The sequence below is a fragment of the Mustela lutreola genome, chromosome 3 (genome assembly GCF_030435805.1).
Source record: "Mustela lutreola isolate mMusLut2 chromosome 3, mMusLut2.pri, whole genome shotgun sequence".
Taxonomy (NCBI): Eukaryota; Metazoa; Chordata; class Mammalia; order Carnivora; family Mustelidae; genus Mustela; species Mustela lutreola.
Genome location: NC_081292.1, coordinates 89669772 through 89690581, shown reverse-complemented (window position 1 = coordinate 89690581; position 20810 = coordinate 89669772). Strand labels below are relative to the sequence as shown.

General features: G+C 42.6%; 1 pseudogene; it reads left to right on the top strand.

Moving 5' to 3' along the window:
- Positions 1-253: 253 nt before the first annotated feature.
- On the top strand, positions 254-16883 carry LOC131827878 (rRNA-processing protein FCF1 homolog; annotated as a pseudogene).
- Positions 16884-20810: the final 3927 nt, after the last annotated feature.

Below are 20810 nucleotides of genomic sequence, written 5' to 3'. Positions count from 1 at the left end.
TCAGCTCAGCCCCACCCGAAACTTGTTTGTATCTGTCTATAAAAATCCTGCAGTGACCCAGCTCCGGACCTCTCGGCGTTATCGGCAACGAGCGGCGCAGAAGTCCAGGTTCGAACCTGCAATAAACGACCCTTGCTGCTTGGCTTTGACTCATGTCTCTGGTGGTCTTTTAAGGTGGGGGTAATATTCAGTTGGCAATACATTTGGAGGTCCCACCGAGATCTCCCCTTCAAGCCCACCAGACAACTGGTCAATGGGTCACTGCAACCGATCGGTAAGAAAGCGGGCTTTGTCTTTTGTCTCTATGTTTTTCGTATGCTTTGTTCTTATGTATGTCTTGTGTGTCTTGTCCTTTCTGTGATTTTTCCTGGGTTAGAGTCCCAGGACCTGGGTTAGAGTCCCAGGACGGTGGCTGGCAAATACACCCTGGCGGATGCGCTATAGGGTTGCCAGTGGGCCAGTGGGGAGGCGTCCCTCGTGCCCGGCGGGAATGGCTTCTCAGAGATCGTGGGTTCAAGTCCCACCTCAGGGGCCGAGACGGCTTCTCAGAGATCGTGGGTTCGTGTCCCACCTCGGGGGCCAGGAGGGCCTCGCAGAGATCGTGGGTTCGAGCCCCACCTCGGAGGCCAACAATGTATGTCTTCATGTATGTCTCCATGTTATGTCTTTAAATGTGGATATATGTTCCTTGTACTGGTCATGAAGGTTACATTCTGTTTAACGGGAGGGTGTCTAACCCATTTGAATCTGAGGAATGCCTGACTGTATGAATGTGTTTGTGTGGCTCCACCGCCTTCGGCTTCGGAGTCTGAGTGGACAGCACCCTGAGTCTCGTGGAGCGTCATACAGCATAACGGTCATCTACTCCATGGAGTAGCCTGGTCCGGGGTTTATACAGATAGACCTTAGCTAAGACGCTCCTAAGTTCCCGCGAGGGACGCGAGCAGGACAGCACCTGAAAGATCCCTCTCCCCTTGTCTGCAACATCGTACATATCGGGAGGGAATATAAGAGATAGGTATTAAGAGCTAAAACCAGATTCAATGAGTCAGCTAGTAAGTTTCCTCCTGACATATTGGATGATAATTATGTAAATAAGCCTTCTTCTAGTAAACCCAGGTTGCTGGGCCATCCCTAGCAAAGGGGACTCTGGATTTATTTCTCTCTGTTACTCCTAATAGATGTGGGGGCTTCTCCCTCACTCACTTCCCATGTTAATGGCTATAACTGGAGCCAACTGGGGTTGGTCTAACTCGAGACAGAGACTATAAGGAATATTCCCAAGCAGCTGCCGAAACTCTCTTTGTTTCGGGGAAGTTTCCCTGTGTTCTCTGGCCTGACTTGGACTGCCTAACCCCTCCCCCCTGGCTGATGGGAAAGCATGGTGTCTTCTCCTCTGTTGGGCCTTATGAGCTCTAAAACCGGGAATCTTTTCTCTGCCTCCTGGCAGCGCTTTGTTTCTTCTGTTTCCCCCTTACGTGTTTCTGTACCAACGTGTGTGCAGCCTGCATGACTGGCCTCTAGATCATGCACCACAGCTCCTTCTCTCTTCACTGTCAAGGAGCAAGAAGAGCACCCCCTGGACCTAACACGCCCCACTCCAGATCTTCCCACGCATGTCTCAGGTAAACATTCAAAGTGGAGTGGGCCCAGGTGGAAAGTAAATCAGTGTTGGAACTAAGTTAAGTTTGTTGGTTTAATTAAGATAAGACCTGTCTTTTAAGTTATCAGCAGTAAATGTGAAACTTCGAGGTTTACTGAAGGTCAAATAAGCTCATGTTATTTATTAAAATTTGTTAGCAAAGAAATAACTAAACTGAAGGTTAATTGTCTGTCTCAAAGTTCTAAAGGGTAATTGCTGAAGTAGCTTTCAAAGTCTTTGGTAATCTGAAAGTTTTAAAGTTTTGCTTGGATGACAAATGGAATTAAATTGTGGACATCTAGGTCTTTACCAAACAGGATAAAATGCTAAGTCGTTAATTATTGGATGTAGGTTTGTGCTTTTGACTTCTTACTGCAAAGAAACTAAGAGTATTTAAATCTGTTGGTAAACATGTTTGCCACTTAACTGATTCATAAATTTGCCACCTGAAGAATTCTGTTGTGTAACAGTTCACAATTGGTTAATAACTAAAGGTGTTTCTAAGAATACAAATTTCTGCTTAGTGTAACTAAGACTGATGGAAATAAGGGAAACTCTGTATGTAAGAAAGTTGCAGATATGTAAGAAAGATTTAAGGAATGGGAATACATTTTGTTGAAGGTAAGGGAAGGTAATTTTGTCCTAAATGAATGGGTTTTAAAGGTACATTACATTAGTACAAGACTGAAATTCTCTGTTCAAAGGATAAAGTTTTATTAGATTAATTGATCTCCTGTTACGAGAATGTAAGTGATTTTCTCTTTGCCTGCCCAGAAAAAGCAGTTTCTATGTTTTGTTTTATCAGGTGTTTAACATCCCTAATTATATTTAGGCATTTGCTTCAAAACTTTCTAAGATTTTAGCAAATGTTGACAAGATTTAAATTGTAAATCTCTTTAACTCGGGCTTTTCCTTGGTATGTGAAGTTTATCGTGAAATACTACTGAACCAATGATAAACCTTGGATTACATTTGGGAAAATACTATAACTATTCTAGAGATTCTATGCACTTCCTAAAGTTTTAATGTTTAGAGAGATCATCGCTTGATATTGTAATTATGGAAATGTTATGTATCACAGAAATAACCTGATTTACTTGCAGCTAAATTGTAAACTCCCGTGTCTCTTTAGATCTAACCATATCCATTCTGAGTTTTTGTCATTTATAATTGTTTTAATTCTCTTGTAAAATGAGTTTTATCTTCAAGGAGATTCCTATAAAGGACTTTCAGGACAAATACAGATATTTGATATACTTGAAAATCCTAAAACTGAAATGGGTAAGAATTTCCAAAACTAACTAAAGCCGCATTCACCAGATTTAGTAACATGGGACTAAATGAACTAAAAGATTATAATGTTGTGTCTCTTAATGTTTTGTCTTACTTTAAACATTGCTGGTTCTCTCTAATGTTTGCTCTTCCAGACTAGGGATACTTTTTCTTAAGTTATCTGTAACTTATAGAGTTGTAAAAGTGCTCAAGGCATTCAAATTTTCTCTCTATATGAACCCTCTGAAACCAAAAGGTCTCAGTAAGTATTCTTTCTTCCATGGCAATCAGTCATTTGCATAAGTTCAATAAGAATCTGCTCTCCTTTAACAGGACACCATTGAGAACTGGTTATTTTACCAAGGCTTTGACTGGAATGTCATATTTGAGAAAGACATGCATAGACTCAGATATGACCAGACAGCTTTAAGGAACTAACGTTGACTTTATGAAACCTGGAGCCATAAAGCCCCTTGGGACTGTTGGCCTGATACCTTGCTTACAGAGTTCCCAGCAGGCTCACCAGGTGAGTAAAGAATGTCACTCTTTGGTAGGTGCGGAAACTCAGAAGAGGAACTCGCCCAAATCAACAGGTATTGCAGGCATGCCTGATGGCAAGTACAGGGCTTGGCTTCTGGCCCGGAGAGGCTACTAAAAGTTCAACCCAGAGATTCCTTATAAGAAGTTCCAGCAAAGCAGATTCTAAAAGATCTATATGATCACACTCAACTGTTCTTGCGGAGCTTATGTAAATAATGGGCCAAGTTTGTTAAAACTGGACATGTTTCACAAGTGTATTAGTCCTGATTTGGCTATCTCTGTAAATGAGGGTTATTTTAGAGAGAAAAATTGTTTTAGTAACACATCTTTATGGATGTTAAATTCTAGATTTGATTGTCTTTAAATGTTTGTTTACCTAAGCTAAACAATTTGCGGTAAATTTCAGAGAAGTTACACAATAGCTCATTTAGATGATCTTCTTGCTTTTTTATTTTGTGGGGATATTAGTAGAACCCCTTCACACATGATTAAACAACTGGAAAATGGGATTGATTCCCTTACAATTGTATAACTTAACTAACACCTTATGTGTGGCTGGGATAATGAAATTGCCTAAAAGCCAGCCTATTGCACTCCATAGGATTAATTATGGACTTGTGGAGACAATGGATGACCCCACTTTGTTTATGAGTGGATTGTATGATGCATGGGGGACTCCCCTTATCTCTTGACAAGTATTCTCACTTGCCAGTGATCCTCTGTAATCAGGATATTGTTAAGGCTGGACCACTCAAAGGTCTTCTTATTGGTTTCATCCCTTAGTCATATTTATCCTAGAGGCCACCTCTGTTGAGGTGCGATTGCAAACAGATGCTTTAGCTAAGCATAGAACAGCCCTCATAAAAGGCACCTCAAAGCTCACTATGGAACAGTCCCTGACTGTAATAACTTCACATCAGGTCCAGATTTGTCTTAGAAGCCAAAGGCCACCAATGGATTATAGAGGCCATCTAATTAAATATTGGACTATGCTTATAGATATGCCAGAAATAATACTTAAAATTTGTCAAACTTTAAACCTAGTTACCTGTATGCCTGAACTTGACCATTGTACTTCTTTCTCTATAGAGCAAAAATGTTCAGAGGTTATTGATCTTACTTACTCTATTTGTCCAGATTTAAGATGCCCCTGTTAAAAATACGAATGACAGTTGGTTTTCTGATGACAGTAGTTTTCATAGAAAGAATAAGAAAAGCTAGGTGTGCCATAGTGCTCACTTGCACTTTGCAATTGCCAAAGCCTAAGAATTAACATTTATACTGATTCCAAATATGCTACATGCCCATGGAGCTATTTGGAAGAAAGGGGATTGCTATCAAGCCATAAATCCCCAATCAAATATGGGCCTAAGTTTCAAAACCCTCCTTATCGCTATACTAAGGATGGCATATACTAAGGATGGCATATACTAAGGATGGCATCTGAGATACATATCTGTGGCTTACACCCACGATTGGACAGCTCAGTCAGAAGGCAGTTTTATGCTGGGAACAAAGGAATCATACGAGTGGTATTGGGCAAATAACACACGATGTCTAGGATGGCTCACTAGAAATGTGTCCCCAAATAATAGTACTTCAGGCTACTGACTGGTTTGCTACTGACTGGGCAAGGCGACCTGGCATCAGATGGCCAGCTCCAAACGGAACCCACTGGATATGTGGAACCAACTTGTGGCCCTGGCTTCCTCCAGGGTAGATAGGTCGCTGTACTTTAGGATTTCCCTGAATTCATGGGTGCATTACTAAAACCATTACAACCCCAGCTAATCTCCCCAACTTGAAATAAAGATGGACGCGATCTGTTTTTAAATGGTATGATCACTTAGCATCCATTTTTGTTCCATCTGCGGGACTAGAGGATGTCATGTGTCATGTAGAAGCCTTTAATAAATATACTACAAAGGCACTCAATGATTCACTAAATGGCATCTCCCTACTTAATACCGAATTGTCACAGATACGCAAGGCAGTCCTACAAAATAGGATGGCCTTAGATGTCCTGAAAGCAGCCCAGGGTGGCACATGTGCAATTATCAAGACAGAATGTTGTTTGTACATCCCAGACTATCACAAAAGTATCACAGGACTAATTAAGGATATGAATGCCCAGATTAAGGCTCTACAAGGTCCCTCTCTCTCTTTTAGTGATTGGTTAAGTTCCTGGCTTGGAGGAGGGCTATGGCCAAATCTCCTTTTCGGGCTTCTTATTCTTATCGCCTTATTAACCTTAATATGTTGCTTTGTTCCATCTTTCTCTACTTGGTGCCGAGACTCCATTGCTGCAATGACTACACCACGACAGACGATCCTTATTGCACGCGAGGACGCCTCTTCACTGTCAGCGCTGGATTCAGCTGCCTCCACCTTTCGTAACTCCCTTATACATTCCTACCCTGATCAATATTGACCCCAGTAGGTAGGGACAGCTCTACGCCCCCATTCAGCACGAAGAAGTTACAGAAGATGAGACCTTCAACCTTCAACCCCCTTAAAGATTTAAGGGTCAAAATTGTTCAGGGGGGAATGAAGGAGCAGGAGGCTGGCTGAGGACAAAGCAAAAGCTGGCGCCTTGCACCCCCCCTTCACCCGCTCCCCTCCATATGTGTAGCATTCCTCAGGCACCCCTGACTGCCATAAAATGATAAATAGTTAACTTGCAGAAATCACAGTCCTGCAGGGTAGGAGTCTCCCTAGGTTTGCAAATGTCCTTGAAATTTACAACAAAGAAGTTACCTTACCTTTGATAGCCGGAATGTAACATTTCACCAGGAGACTCCCAATTGTCTTTATGTTAGTGCCTCATTAGAGAGAAAGTGGCCTTGGCTTGATAGTAACCAGGCCTTCAATATCCTGATAGTGCTTTTTTTTCCGCATGCGTGGGCTAACCGGCCAGTTCTGCTTCTGTAAGATTGCTTTGTCTGCTTTCGCACGCGTGTCCCCTGACCCAATCCACGGACGCCAAGTATGCCTGTTCAAACTATCAATCAATCAGCTCAGCCCCACCCGAAACTTGTTTGTATCTGTCTATAAAAATTCTGCACCGACCCAGCTCCGGACCTCTCGGCGTTATTGGCAACGAGCAGCGCAGAGGTCAGGTTCGAACCTGCAATAAACGACACTTGTTGCTTGGCTTTGACTCACGTCTCTGGTGGTCTTTTAAATGGGGGTAATATTCAGTTGGCATTACACCCCCTCTCAAACATTGTTTATTTCTGTGAATGCTTTTCCTAGTTGGTTTCAGGGCAAGAGCACTCTTCATGGGGAAGGGGGGAAGGGCAGGACCCGAAGAGAGACCTAGTGGACTCTGACCTGAACCGAGAGCTAGCCTCAGGGCTCAATCTCAAGAGCCTGAGATCAACCCCTGAGCCAGAACCCAGAGTTGGGCACTTCACTGAAGGTGCCGCCCAGGTGCTCCTCAGCTGTTGTTGACCCATTTCTGGAGACGGGCGCCTGCGTGGCTCGGTTAGTTCATCGACTGCCTTGGGATCAGGTCATGACCCCGGGCAGGCAGGATCTCCTACCACCTCCCGCTCCCAGATCCTTGGGGAGTCGGCTTCTCCCACTGACCATCTCCTCTCTCATGCTCTCTCTCACTCATTCTCTCTCCATGAAAGAAAGACAAGCTTTCCAAAGTGTCTGGAGCCTTGTTGGATGGGCTTGAATGTGGTGGATCTCAGGGAGTTTTCTCATCGCATGCAGACACCTTGAGGATAGCCATGTCTTTCTAAAAGGATCCCTTGTTGTTCTGCAATGGTTTCTTTCTCTGTTCACGGATCGGGTGTCTTTCCATTGTCTCTTCTCAAGACCTCGGAAAAGCAGCCTTTGAGGATTCCTTTGGGTACATACGGACTAGCCCTTTTCATCCTTTCTCTTTCCACAAAATCTATACTAGCCTCTGCATCCCCCTATGTAGAGTTTATTTTTCACTGCCCTATCCAGGTCTTTTCTTTCAATAGAATTTCAGTCGTTCATTCTGAAGGTCATTGTTGAAAAGTTAAAGATGAAGTCTACTAACTCGCTAGGCGTATTTTCTTTTTCCCATCTATTCCTTCCTCCCTTTCTATCTATACACATAGATATATATAGGAATACATATACACACACACACGTGTGTGTGTGTGTGTGTGTGTGTGTGTGTGTATGTGTTTATGCATATGAAGTATCCCAGTCCTAAACCCCAGCACCTGGGAGCATGACCTTATTTGGAAATAGGGTCCCTGGAGATGTCACTAGCTAGGATGAGGTCATATTTTTGTAGACTGGGCCTCCAATTCGGGAGGACTTGTGCACTTCTAAGAAGGGAGAGTGCGGATACACAGATATGCACTGAGGGAGAAGGCCCGGTGAAGAAGTCCAAAGCCAGAGCAACGCTTCAAGCTGGAAAAGGGGCCTGGAGTAGATCCATCCACAATACCTACAAAAGGAGCATGTTCTACCAACACTGTAGCCTCTAGAAATGTGACACTGTCCACTTCTGTGGTTTCAGCCTCCAGGCTTCTGGTATCTTGAAATAGCAACCCTAGAAAACTTATATATATATATGTATATATATACATATATATATACATTTATTTATTCATTCTTTTACCTAATAAAATATTTTTTCAGAATCTCAGTCTTCCTTCCTTTCAATAGAATGTTATTCACATTCTTTTGGTGCCTCCTGAACAATTCGACCACGTCTACCTCTTCAATTTGCATGAAAGTTATTCATACCTAACGTCGTGTGCCATTTCTTTAAAAACAGTTGGCACCTTTTTTCAGTTTCCAGTGTTTTTGGTTTGAGTATCTGTTTATAGGCTGATAAAGGTAACTTTCATCCTACTCTTTCCTTCTGTGTTTATTTCTTTCTAGGAAAGTATATTTTCTACTCTTTAAAAAGAAGGACCTAGAAAAGCAAAATGGTTCTTCTTTGTATGTCTACATTCCCTTTCCCCATTTTTTCTTACCTCTCTTTAATGTCTCCCCCTGCTCTGAGGTACTGCATGTTCTAAGCAGCCTCAGGCAGGCATATCTCTTTCTGAACGTCAGACTGACGCTGAGTACACATACGGAATAAGGCATATTTTGAGTCTTTGTATAGAATCGTTCCTCTATTGCTTTGCAATGAATTACCCCCAAACTTAGCAGCCCAACCTATATATTTAAGTACTTATGATCTCACACCGTTTCTGAAGGTCAGGCACCTGGAAGCTGTCGAGCTATGTGTTTCTGCCTTGAGGTATCTCATGAGATTGCCATCAAATAGCCGGCTGCAGCTGTTTGAAGGACATGTGATGATGGACAGACCTCAATTCTGTGCAGGTGGCAGGTGTGGAGGGCTTCAGTTCCTTGCCACCCGGGTATCTACAGGGATACCTGCGTTTCCACAAGAGCTAATGATAAATGAGAAAGAGAGAGAAAGGGTGGGAGTGAGAGGGAAGGAAAGGGGGAATAGAAGAAGAAAGGAGAGAGAGAGAGAGAGAAAAGAAAGAGAGGAAAAGAGAGAGAGAACAAAACAGAAGCCTCAGTGTCTTTCATAACCTAATTCTGTAACTGATTTACCCCCAATTCTGCTATATCCTGTTAGTCACACCAGATGTGGGAGGGTACAACACACATGCAGATACTGGGATGTGGAAATCTTCGTGGTCCTCCCCGAGGCTGGCTAGCACACTGACTTGTGCTTTTCCCCCCACACAATCTAACATCTTTGAAATTGGGATACATCTTACAATCAAAGGTATAGCATGGTTTGAAAGGCAAAATTCCCATTTAACAGCATTTAAATCGTCGTAAGCCTTATCATCATGATTTGAGAATATGCTATCCTGGGATATTCGGGTTTTCAGGAGGCTTCCTGGCTCCTGGCAGCTTGCCTTGACCCCAGTTTCTCACGGCCCCACCGTGACAGTCCACTTGCCACCTGCCAGATGTGCTCGGCTCCTGTCCTGTGCCCTTGCTCACCACACCACCCCTTCTGATGTGCCCTTTTCACGACTAAATGATCACACCAGGTACTGAAGCCTCCAGAAGATTTCCTGGACCATCCGGAAGCATCACAGTCTTCTCTTGCTATAGGATTGTCTATAGTCCTAGCTACTGCTTCCATCCATTCATCAGTACTTATGCTTCTGGTCTTGTAGACTTGCTGCACTTTCTGTGTAATAAATGTGGCTGTATGCATTTAGCCTTAAAAGCAGAATTTCTGGACTCTTCATAAAACATAAAGTCTTCCTTCCTCAGGTGAAACTGTAAAACTAATCCGGCACACATCAGTAATGGACAGCTATCCAAGAATGCACAAGCTCACTGTTATAAACCGAAGCTGCAAAGACCACTGTTTCCAACGTTCATCAAACTGATGAACATTCTGTTCCCTACAATTTCAACATTCTAAGATTTGCTTAGACAAGGCTTTGAAGTGCACCATCGCATAGGATGGGGAAGGGGTGCCTGCTCTTTTTTACTCGCAAAAATAGGGGTTCTGTCCAGTCACTGTGTTAAGAATAAAAGGTCAGTACTTCGTGACACTCTTGTAAGTGGCTTAATTTGTTGCCCTTTTTTTTTTTTTCAGGTTTAATTCCAACAGGTTAATTGATGTTCTCTATAGAAAGCAGGTTGAAAAGGGGGAGTGGATAAAATGCATGAACTTCCATTGAAACCCAGTAGACAAGATTGTTAAATTTGAGGATTTTCTTTCAGTTATTTGACTGCTCTGAAGGAAAGCTGTGCTGGACCATTGCCAGGAAACAGTAGGAAAGACCCAGGCCCATTCTTTTTGGCGGCAGGCTGGAAAGCATTTCTATCATTGCATGTATGTATGGGAAAACAAATCATCACTCTTGCCTCACATTATATCCAAAAATTAACTGGAAATAGATTGTAGACTTAAATGTAAAGGCTAAAACCATAAAACTTTCAAAAGAAAATGCAGGCGGAAATCTTCATATTCTTGGGGTAAGCATGGCTGGATCGGGCCAGGTACACTATTCCCTGAGCACCATTTTTCAATTCAGGGCACAGGAAGATTCAAGACTCTTTTGGTCTTGAATCTAAGCCATGCTGACTCATCTAGCCCTCAATACCTATCACATTTGATTGAACTCGGTTCTTATCTGTTGTCAGTCTAGGTTAGAACCCAGAAGGATGATTCATTGACACCTTCCCTGATCTCTAAGAGCACAGAGTCTAATATTCTTCAGTTTTCCCAGACTTGGGAATAAGTGCCTTGCGGGGACATTGCAAAAAGGTGGATGAGAGGTTGTCTACAAAACACCCAGGTCTCTAGGAGGAAGACACCTCAGATTCACAAGGGTCCACTAGCATACCTCTTTTTCCCAAGAATATGTTCTGACCTGTTGCCAAGAACCTGTCTTTGATCTGTCTCAGGATGTCTGTGTTTAAACGCCCAGAGTTAATGATTGGGTTGGTGGTTGACATGAGGGGATGGTCACTGAACAAAGGCACCCCACCTATCTTCTGCTCTCTGACTTCCTCCCTCTTCTCCAGGTCCCCTATAGCATGTGACAAGCAGAATTAGCTCACATAAAGCTATCAAAGAACTCTCTCATTAACTTAGCCCCCAGGTGTCAAAAGAAACAGCTTAAGTCCCTGAAACATGAAATGAAGATGTGTCCCCACCTTAACGATGTAACACCCCTTCCCTCACATGATGCACACCGTGGGAAGCTCTAATCACATCCATTAGGGACCAAGTTGCTGAGCATATATCAAAGGAATAGGACAGAAGTGAGGAAAGATAATTATGTTTAACAAATGAATTAAAACAATTATACAACCACCCACTGAGTACAGAGCTTTTTGAGCTCTGCTTCAAATAGGATATGAAAAGAATCAGCTGAGAAATCGTATTGCAATCAAAACTGGTCAGCACTTTCAGAGAACTTTTTTCTGCAGGATCAGAATGCAGATATTATTGGTTAGAGAAATCTAAAAGGTGCTCTCTTATCAGATATCTTGTGAACCTACAGTAAATGATTCCCAGTAACATTAAAACCCAATAATAACTGTTTCAAGACATTAAAACCCCACTTCTGATGGTCAGTGGTATCGTTTGTCCTGTTTGTTGTAATTTGAAACAGCCAGCATCCTTTGGACACTCTTCCTACCTCTGAGGAATTTTCCCATGTTGACTTTCTACCCCAAGAGAAGCCAGAAATTACGTTGCAAATGATACAAGGTCTGCCCATCAGATGCACCCACATGAGGCTCTGATGGGAGAAGAAGAAGCAAGCACCAAGTAGGTAGGATCTGTTTCTAAGGATGGATGCAAAAGACTGGAGTTCTCTGAGCAGCCATGCCCACGGTTCCATCCAGGGTCAACTGTTGGGGTATCACTGCACTATCTCCCCTGGGCAGTCCTGCGGTGGTACAGCCCCAGAACCTGGCATTGGCCCTCCGGGCATTCTTCAAGGCCCTTGATAATGTTCAATAAAGTTCTTTTCTGTTCAAACTAATTACATCATTGGCTGATACACATTTTGCTTTTCAGAAGTAAAGAATAGGGGAAGAACTCATAAGTGCTTTGAAAACTGTAAAAGACTGTACCGATCTACGGGAGCAACTACAGTGCTTGGCTTTTAAAGGCAAGAAGCAGCAACCTAAGCTTGCAAATAAATAGACCACTCACAAGCTTGTTGAATGTTTTGAATTCTACAAAGTAAAACATGGGTCATGGGATTAATGTTGTAGATGTCCCTTCATAGCCAGATGGATGATGAGTTGGGTTTTCAGAAGTTTCCAAAGCTACTCTTCGTGTAGGAACTAACTGAGGCTATTTCTGTCCCCATGCTCTGACACTGGACATTGTCCTTTGGGGGGCAGATAGCAGGAAACCCCAAGTTGGTGGGACGATGCAGGTTTTCAGTCCGGGCCTGGCTTAGGTCCCAGCCAAGAGCCAGCATGGCCCACCAGGGACATCACCCACACTCCTTCCTTTGTTAAGCTGAATAATCTTCCATTGTAATTTATTTATTTATTGCATTGCAATTTTATTTATTTATTTATTGCATTTCATTTATTGATATAATAATATAGCATTATAATAATATTTCATATATTATATGTAATATATCATATCATTGGCTCTCTCCCGTCTCTTCTCATAAGGGCACTAATCCCATTGTTAGGGCCCCACCACCATGACCTAATAATCTCTTAAAGGCCTTATCTGTAAATGTCATTACACTTGGCACTTGGATTAGGGTTCCAACATATGACTTTTTTTTTTAAGATTTTATTTATTTATTTGACAGATAGAGATCACAAGTAGGGAGAGAGGCAGGCAGAGAGAGGGAGGGAAGCGGGCTCCCTGCTGAGCAAAAAGCTCGATGCAGGGCTCGATCCCAGGACCCTGGGATCATGACCTGAGCCAAAGGCAGAGGCTTAGCCCACTGAGCCACCCAGGCGTCCCTCCAATATATGACTTTTGAGAGGGGACACAAACATTTGGACTACAGAAGAGCTATATTTTTTTAAATTATTATTTTTTTTAATTTTTTATTTTTTATAAACATATATTTTTATCCCCAGGGGTACAGGTCTGTGAATCACCAGGTTTACACACTTCACAGCACTCACCAAATCACATACCCTCCCCAATTTCCATAATCCCACCCCCTTCTCCCAAACCCCCTCCCCCCGGCTACCCTCAGTTTGTTTTGTGAGATTAAGAGTCACTTATGGTTTGTCTCCCTCCCAATCCCATCTTGTTTCATTTTTAAATTATTTTTTAAGAAACAGGAATAATTAACCAAAAACCATTAATGTAAAAAAAAATGATAAAAGTACATTGTATTACTGTAGACTTATTTTGTAACTGCTAATATTCACTTAATATAATCAATCACCTGGGATGATTAAAAAATGTGGACTCAACAGCCCTGGCTGACAATTTGAGTCGGCATCTAAACTGTATCTGTGTTTTATTTTGTGTGTACGTGTATTTTGTGTCTTGAGAAAAATCTGATTACAGAGATAAGTAACTGTAGATAAAGGCTGACTCGTGACAATTTGCCTTAAAATCTCAGAGCACCCCTTAATTTAACCCAAAGTCTTGAAGAAAAGATATCTTCTCTTTGTACTCAGGGGTATTTCCTATCTGAACCCAGTTCAAGTACAAATCCCCCAAAAGGCCAGAAGTTGGGAGATCACAAGAGATGTTGGAACACAGGAAAATAAATGAGCTAACCAGACAAGCTGCAGGTAATTAAGAACCATTAACCATGAGAGAAGCAGTGACATCACTCAAAATTAAAACCAAGTAGAGTTTAAAAGTTTAGCTACTTTACTAACTAGCTGCAATCAGGGATGGCAAACAAAGACTAATTCAAAGTAACCTGGGAATTAATCATTTAAAACTTACCAATAATCTGAAATTAGTAGCTTTAATGCTATGAAAATTACATGGAATTTGGAAAGATTGAAGTTCTCTAAGCTGCCAAGAAGTAAAACACTCCTTCCCAGATACATGGACTTATAAAATCACTATATACTATCTCCACGAGAAGCAGAATCCCCCAGAACCATCACTCTGTAATGATGAGAAGTACTAAGAGGGCATATGAAATTTATGAGCTCTGCCCTGAAACATGTCCCATTTCATCGAGACAAAAAACCAAAATAGTTAAGCACTAATCTGCACACTACATAGGGGTTGAAAGACATAGAAAGTTTGTGCGAGCTCACGTATGTGTGTGTTTCCAACCATTCTTGAAAAACAATGGACAACAGAGATGAATAAATGTCCCTGTATATCCCATAAATATTCCTCAAATATTTATCATGCAACTCCAGCTCTGCTCTAAGACCTGGGGACACAGTCATGAAAAGAAAAGACAAGGTCTCTGCTTTTAAGGAGCAGATATTCTAATGCAGAAATGAGAAAATAAATATGTAAACAAACATTATATTAATGAACAGTGATCAAATAGTGATTAATGAATAGTGATCACAGCTAAAAAGAAAACAGGACATAGTAAAGGTCTGAGTGACAAATGGGATGTATTTTAACTTGGATGAACCAGGAAATATAGAACAATGAGTTGAATCCAAATGACACAAAGGAGCTAGCCACAGGAAGTGTGGGAAGAGTGTTCCCGCCCAAGGTATCAGCATGTATACAAAAATGTCCTTGGAGCTCATCCCTCCAGCCCCTGCTCTCAAATCTCTGACCCAGCTAGGTGGGGACATAATCTAGGACTTGTGTCTTCCAAAACTCATTCTAAATCTTTGTTCGGTGACTAAATTATTCAAGCTTGAGAAATTAAAAACATATGCTAACAAGATCTTCCCACCATCTACAGAGAGATCATCTTAAAAGCATCATGAAATAGTAACACTGAAATTCTAAAAAACTTCTGTTCTAACATTTTAATCAATTGTATATCAAACTCCTTTGTTGAATTTATATACCCATTTGACATATTTATGAAGAGACAAAAAAAAAAAAACCCTACATTCCATAAATGTATTTATCCATCTAACAAATATTTGAGTACCTAATTACACTCTGTTCCAGCTGATGTCTTCTCTTTATCTCTTTTTTCCCCTCAATTTAACACCAATCATAATCTATGTAGGCTTTTAGTTCGCTTTTCAAAATTAATTTCTTGAGCTATTTAAAGGAATTATCCAGTGCTAGAGTTCTCGACACTGGTCACACATTAGAATCACTTAAGGAACTTTTTTTTTTTAAGATATTATTTATTTATTTGACACACAGAGAGATCACAAGTAGGCAGAGAGGGAGGGAATCATGCTCCATGCTGAGCAGAGTGTCCCATGCAGGGCTCGATCCCAGGACCCTGAGACCATGACCTGAGCTGAAGACAGAAGCTTAACCCTCTGAGCCACTAAGGCAGCCCCTCACCTGAGGAACTTAAAAACAAAAAGCCCAAAGGGCACCTGGCTCATTCAGTCACTGGAGCGTGCAGGTCTTGATCTCAGGGTTGTGAGTTCAAGTCCCATGTTGGGTATAGAGATTACTTAAAAAAAAAAGAAAGAAAGAGCGAGCCCAAGCCCCAGTTTGTGATTAATTTGTTTAAATGTTTCAAGAAATTTGATGCTAAATGTTGTAAGACTAGTTAAATAACAAAAAGATGTATTTACATAATACTTCTTGCTCTCAAATTTTGAACAAAGAACTTACTAATAATCAATAACTTAGTAGGCCAACATTTTATTTAAATAAGTTTTATGGTACTACAAAGACTGAATTAGAAAATCAAAAGCAAGGATAAATGGGCATGGTGTGAACACGGGGAAGCAAGAGAAAGCAAGAAAGTATGTGACCGGGAAGCGAATGCTTAGCTCTGAGATCCTTCTCTGAGAGAAAGACAGATTAAAACCTAAAAAGAAAGAAAAGAAGGATCCCATGCACTCAAGGAAAGAGAAGTCCCCCAACATCCCTCCTGCTTTTTCCAATATAAACACACAGCTGGGCCAACTTACCACATCCTGGTTGGTACTGACTTTATCAACTTTTCTATTTAAGCCAAACTTGACCGGTCAATGATGGACGGGCTGTGTGCCAAGTGTACCAGTTGTACAACTGACTGTGTAATGGCTGAAACTGAGAAACCGGGGTGAAAGTATCAAGAGGCTCTAAGGATTGAGAAAGAGCCAATATTCAAATGATTACCACGTACACACAAGACAAACTATGCAGATGACTGCTCAGTATGGAAGAAATTCAGAGTGTTACACTTTGGCATCAGCTGACCCAGACCCAGAAGATTGCTGGAGTTCCCATCATGGACATCTCTAACCATATAGACGACACTGAGCAAATGCCAGATGAGGATGGAGCCCCTCACTCCTATATCTTAATAGAGTTCCTCAGCTCTCCGTTACCAACTTTTCCTGTTGCCAGTTCATACAAGCAATTCTCCTTACCCAGTTCCTCTGTTCTGAGCTATGGCTAAAGACACTCATTTTTTTATGTTTTGAAACTGATTATCTTGTACCATTTTACTTTTTGTTGCATCTTTTTATAAATCAGATGACCGCTCACAAAAAAAAAAAAAAAAAAAAAAAAAAAAGGAATGGAAAGGAAAGATCAAACGGGAGGACAACAACAACAAAAAAACAGTTCTTTTTTGCCGGGAACCCTTCTTACAAGTGCCAATCAGATAAACTATATCTGATGTTACATCGTCACAACCCCTCTATCATCAGGGAAAGTAGTTCACATAAGAAAATTTCTCTATAAAATGAGTTCCACGCTTACATTCCATATTTGGCTAATTAGAATTTCATTACGATGTCTGTCTCAAACTGATGCAGGAGAGAATGGAATCTTGTCATCAAGACGTGACATCAAACTAAGAACCCACAGGGTAAGCACTCAGCTCCTGTGATACGAAGACAGCTCCTGGGGATGGGCGGCCCTGGGCAACAGTAGCTGACATGCGGGCCTGCGGCTATCTGCTGTCTGTTACTCTTCCCTCTTCCTCCTCTGTCAGCTGCTAGTCAGCTGCTATCTCCAGCCGCCGTCAACAAAGTCCACCTCAAACAGCCATCACTTCCCTCTGGTCCCATTTACCGTAGCTAAGCTCCAGGCCAGGCATCCAGATCACCAGCCCTGTGGGAACTTCTTCTAAGGTAAGAGGTGGCCCTATTGGTGAAATGCAGGTGCCAAGGCATGCGGACATTGTGCCATCTTCTGCGCTATTCTTAATGTTTTGATTGTCCCACTTCCCTCAGTTCCCACCTGTGGCCTCTGGATAGGAACATATTACAGTAGGATTTCCAAGGACTGATGTGTGGGGGGTCAGGAGATATGGCCTGTGATTGGCCCCAAGTAGCTGTGTGGCTTTAAAGGAAGTCATCACACCTCAGGCCTCAGTTTCCTTATCTGCAAGCCAGGATGGACTGGAGTCTTTTCAGAGGAGCCGGCAAAGATCACATAGATAAGCACCACCTCATTATACTAACAAGCAAACAGAAGGCCGGAGGCGAGTGATTTGCCCCAAGTCAGACATAAGCAGGCAGAGAGCAGAGCCGAGGATGGGACCCACATCTGCAGGTCACAGCTAATCAGCCAGCACAGTACAAACAGATCTGAGCAGCTGCTCATTCTTCCCCTTTTCCGTTTTGTCCATCAGAATGCATGCTCCCTGCAAACAAGGACACACAGGACCTGCTGCCTGTCTCAAAATTCCCAGTTCACCCAATTAGAACACAGAGGAGCCTCAAGGACTTACCCCCCAACCCCCACACACGGTTCTTTTACCTATGGAACATGAGGGTACATACATTCACCGTCCAGAGGGCTCCTGCCTTCACTTCACATGGAAAAGGTCTTCATGTGCCTACCCGGGGTGCCAACGAAGCCACAGGTTCCAGAGAGGAACTGACACAGAGAAGTTCAAAGGAGGCAGACTGGCTCAGCACAGAAACAAACTGTCTACCAAGGAAAACTACCCCATGGGGGACTGATTCTCTTTGAAATACGTTCGAGTGCGTGGGAAAATGGTTTTTCAAGAGCTGGTGGACTGACCAGTCACCTGGTACATACAAGATCACATCCGCATTCTGACAAGAGTGGCTTGCCTGCAGTGTAGACTAGGGGCCAGGAAGACAAGGAAGGTGCATGGAGACTGGGTGAGAAGCTTCTACGGTGTGATGGCAAGGGCGCACTGCAAAGGTACAAGAAGAGATGGAAAGAAGTATATGGACTCAAGAGGTTTAGGAAGCGAAATCCACAGGACTTGGTGTGACAGACTAGATTTTGGAAAGGTGACAGAGTAGGAGTTGACTTCTGGTTTCCCGACTCCAGGCTAAACGGATGAAGTGTTTACTGAGAGAGGCAATAGAATAAGAAAGGTGGTTTTCAGTGGAGGAGGTGCTCATGAATTCCTTCTTGAACCTGATGAGTCTGAGGGGCCACAGACACATCCGAGAAGAAAGGTCAGCAAGTCCGATACACAGAACTGGTGCTCAGGAGGCGTGTGGGCCAGAGACAGGAATCTGCCTTACCTGCTGATAGGTGGTCATGAAGCTGCACAAAAGGTCATCTAGGGAAAGAAAGGAACACGGGGCTGAGCCCATAATTAGCATTCAGTGGCTACCAGGAGCATGACTTTGCACAGGAGACACATCAGACAGGTAGAAGAAAGACAGGAAGCAATGCAGAGCATTTGGTCTACTGCGATGTCGAGTAAGGAGACAGAGAAAGGTCGGGTGTGCTGACTTAGAAACAGTTTTGGTAAGAACTCTTTAGTGGAATGACAGGGCCTGAATGGTGGAAGGTGGGAAAGTCAAGTCAACCCCTGAGCACTGGCTGTGATGCACGACAGTGACAGGGCAATACCTAGAGGTGGGGCAGTCAAGTGGGAGAGAAACAAACAGGAGCGCATGATGGGAAGGAGTGCAGGGGAGAGGATCCTCGCAGGCTCCTGGAAGGGTGGGAGGGCATGGACTCCGTGCCAGAGTGGAGACTGAACCCGAGGAGGAAGGAGAGCCCCTCCCCGTACCAGGCGAGGAGGAGAAGGGGACAAATACAAGAATGGGCTCATGATCAGCAGGATGGAGGAGGTCCCATGGGATGGCTGCTAATTTTTCTGTACGACTGGAGATGAAGTCATATGTTGAGATGGAAGAGGAAGGCTACATGTGATGTCAATAGCACACCCATGTAAATGGTCTAATTTATCTGTTATGCCACTTTCTCCCCCTACTACCAATACCTTATGTCCTGCTCATCTATTATTTGGCTGTCAACCCAAAGGATTTTCGTATTTCTAAGCCGACAAAGTATGATGTTGCCAGTGCCTCTGCCCCAGGTGACCCTTCCCCATCTGCCATTCCTGCACTTTGATCACCTACCTCTTTTGCATACCTTTCCCCTTCTATTTCTCATTAGATCTCATAAACATGACTTTTTAAGTAGTCTCTTGCCACCAGTCAGCTCAAACTCAACAGATATGAACATGCAACTTCCTGCTGTAAACCTGACTGCAGCTCTACCATGAAGACTGCATCAACGTGGACCCCTCAATGTATGCAGTGTCCAAGGTGCAACCCGCAGCCCCACCCCATCTCCCTTTCTACCATCCCAGTCTCATTCCAAAATGTGCCAAACAAGACACCTATGTAGAAATACAACCCCGACAGCAAGCTCTTCACTCATTTCTGCCTCGGAACTGTAACTTAACATCTCTCTGACGGAAACACAAATTGCATATAACCTTTATCTCCAGCTCCCACATAGAAGATCAATACCACTTTACACAGAACAGCTGTTCCATGTATTTTCCTTCTATGTATGAAGGGGTCACGTTCATTAACACTACAAATTATACATTATATTCTGAAATGTCAGAGCCTTGAAAGAATATGGAATTGCTGGCATTCTAGCCACTTTCCCAGTTTGCTCTCTTCCTACCTCTAAGTCCTACTTTAGAACTGCTATTTTGAGATTTCTATTTTCAAAGCTGCTTTGACCAAAGGCATTCTGTCAGCTCAGAGTGAGAAAGATGGCGGGGCGAGGAAGTGCGAGAAAATGCTAGTGTTAGGCCCAAAGAAAGCCTGACGAAGTCCAAAGACAGACAAGCTAAAGAGACTTCCGTGCTTTGACATTCTTTAAGTCTGTGTGTGTGCCTTTTCTTCTTCCAATGACCTCTCTCCTCATCACGTGTCCTTCATTAACAAGAGGTTTCTGGATCAGAGAATTCACTCTGTGCTCTCCTTCAGACACTCCATTCAATTTACACCTTTTATTACAGTGGCTTAACATCACCATACAAGAACAAGAGTACAATATACCTTCGTCTAGACATCCCTACATATTAAAAATGATATGGCCACACCGCAGAGGATCCAGACATAAGCACTTTTAAAGCCAGAGTTTGGGAGATGTGATCTGAATGCAAATATCAAAAAGGAACTAGCTGGTTAACCCAAAAAAGAAAAAAACATATTGTGACTTGAAGCCATAAAAAAGTAAGAAATTCAAACTCTTTTCATAATTTTAGGTACCTACAAAGCCAAAACTTTTTAACACTGAAACCAGCTACTAAATCCCAATCCTTAGAAATTAAACATATACGTTTTGATAGTTTAAGTACAGACCCAGAGGGATACAGAAAACAGATAAAGCTCCTCCTGGCTCTAATTCAAACCTTGGGACATTTTCAAGGCTATGTCTGATGAACCTTTCCTGTCAGTAAAGTCTTTTCAGTTTAAATTTCTATTCTGTAAGTTTATGTCCTACAGTTATCTGCTGCCAACTTCAGGCTGACCTCACCAAGAGAAGTAGGGCAACTTTAGAAAAGGAGCTTGGTATGCTTTGTAGTACTGGACCAGAACCAGTAAGGACAGTACAGTC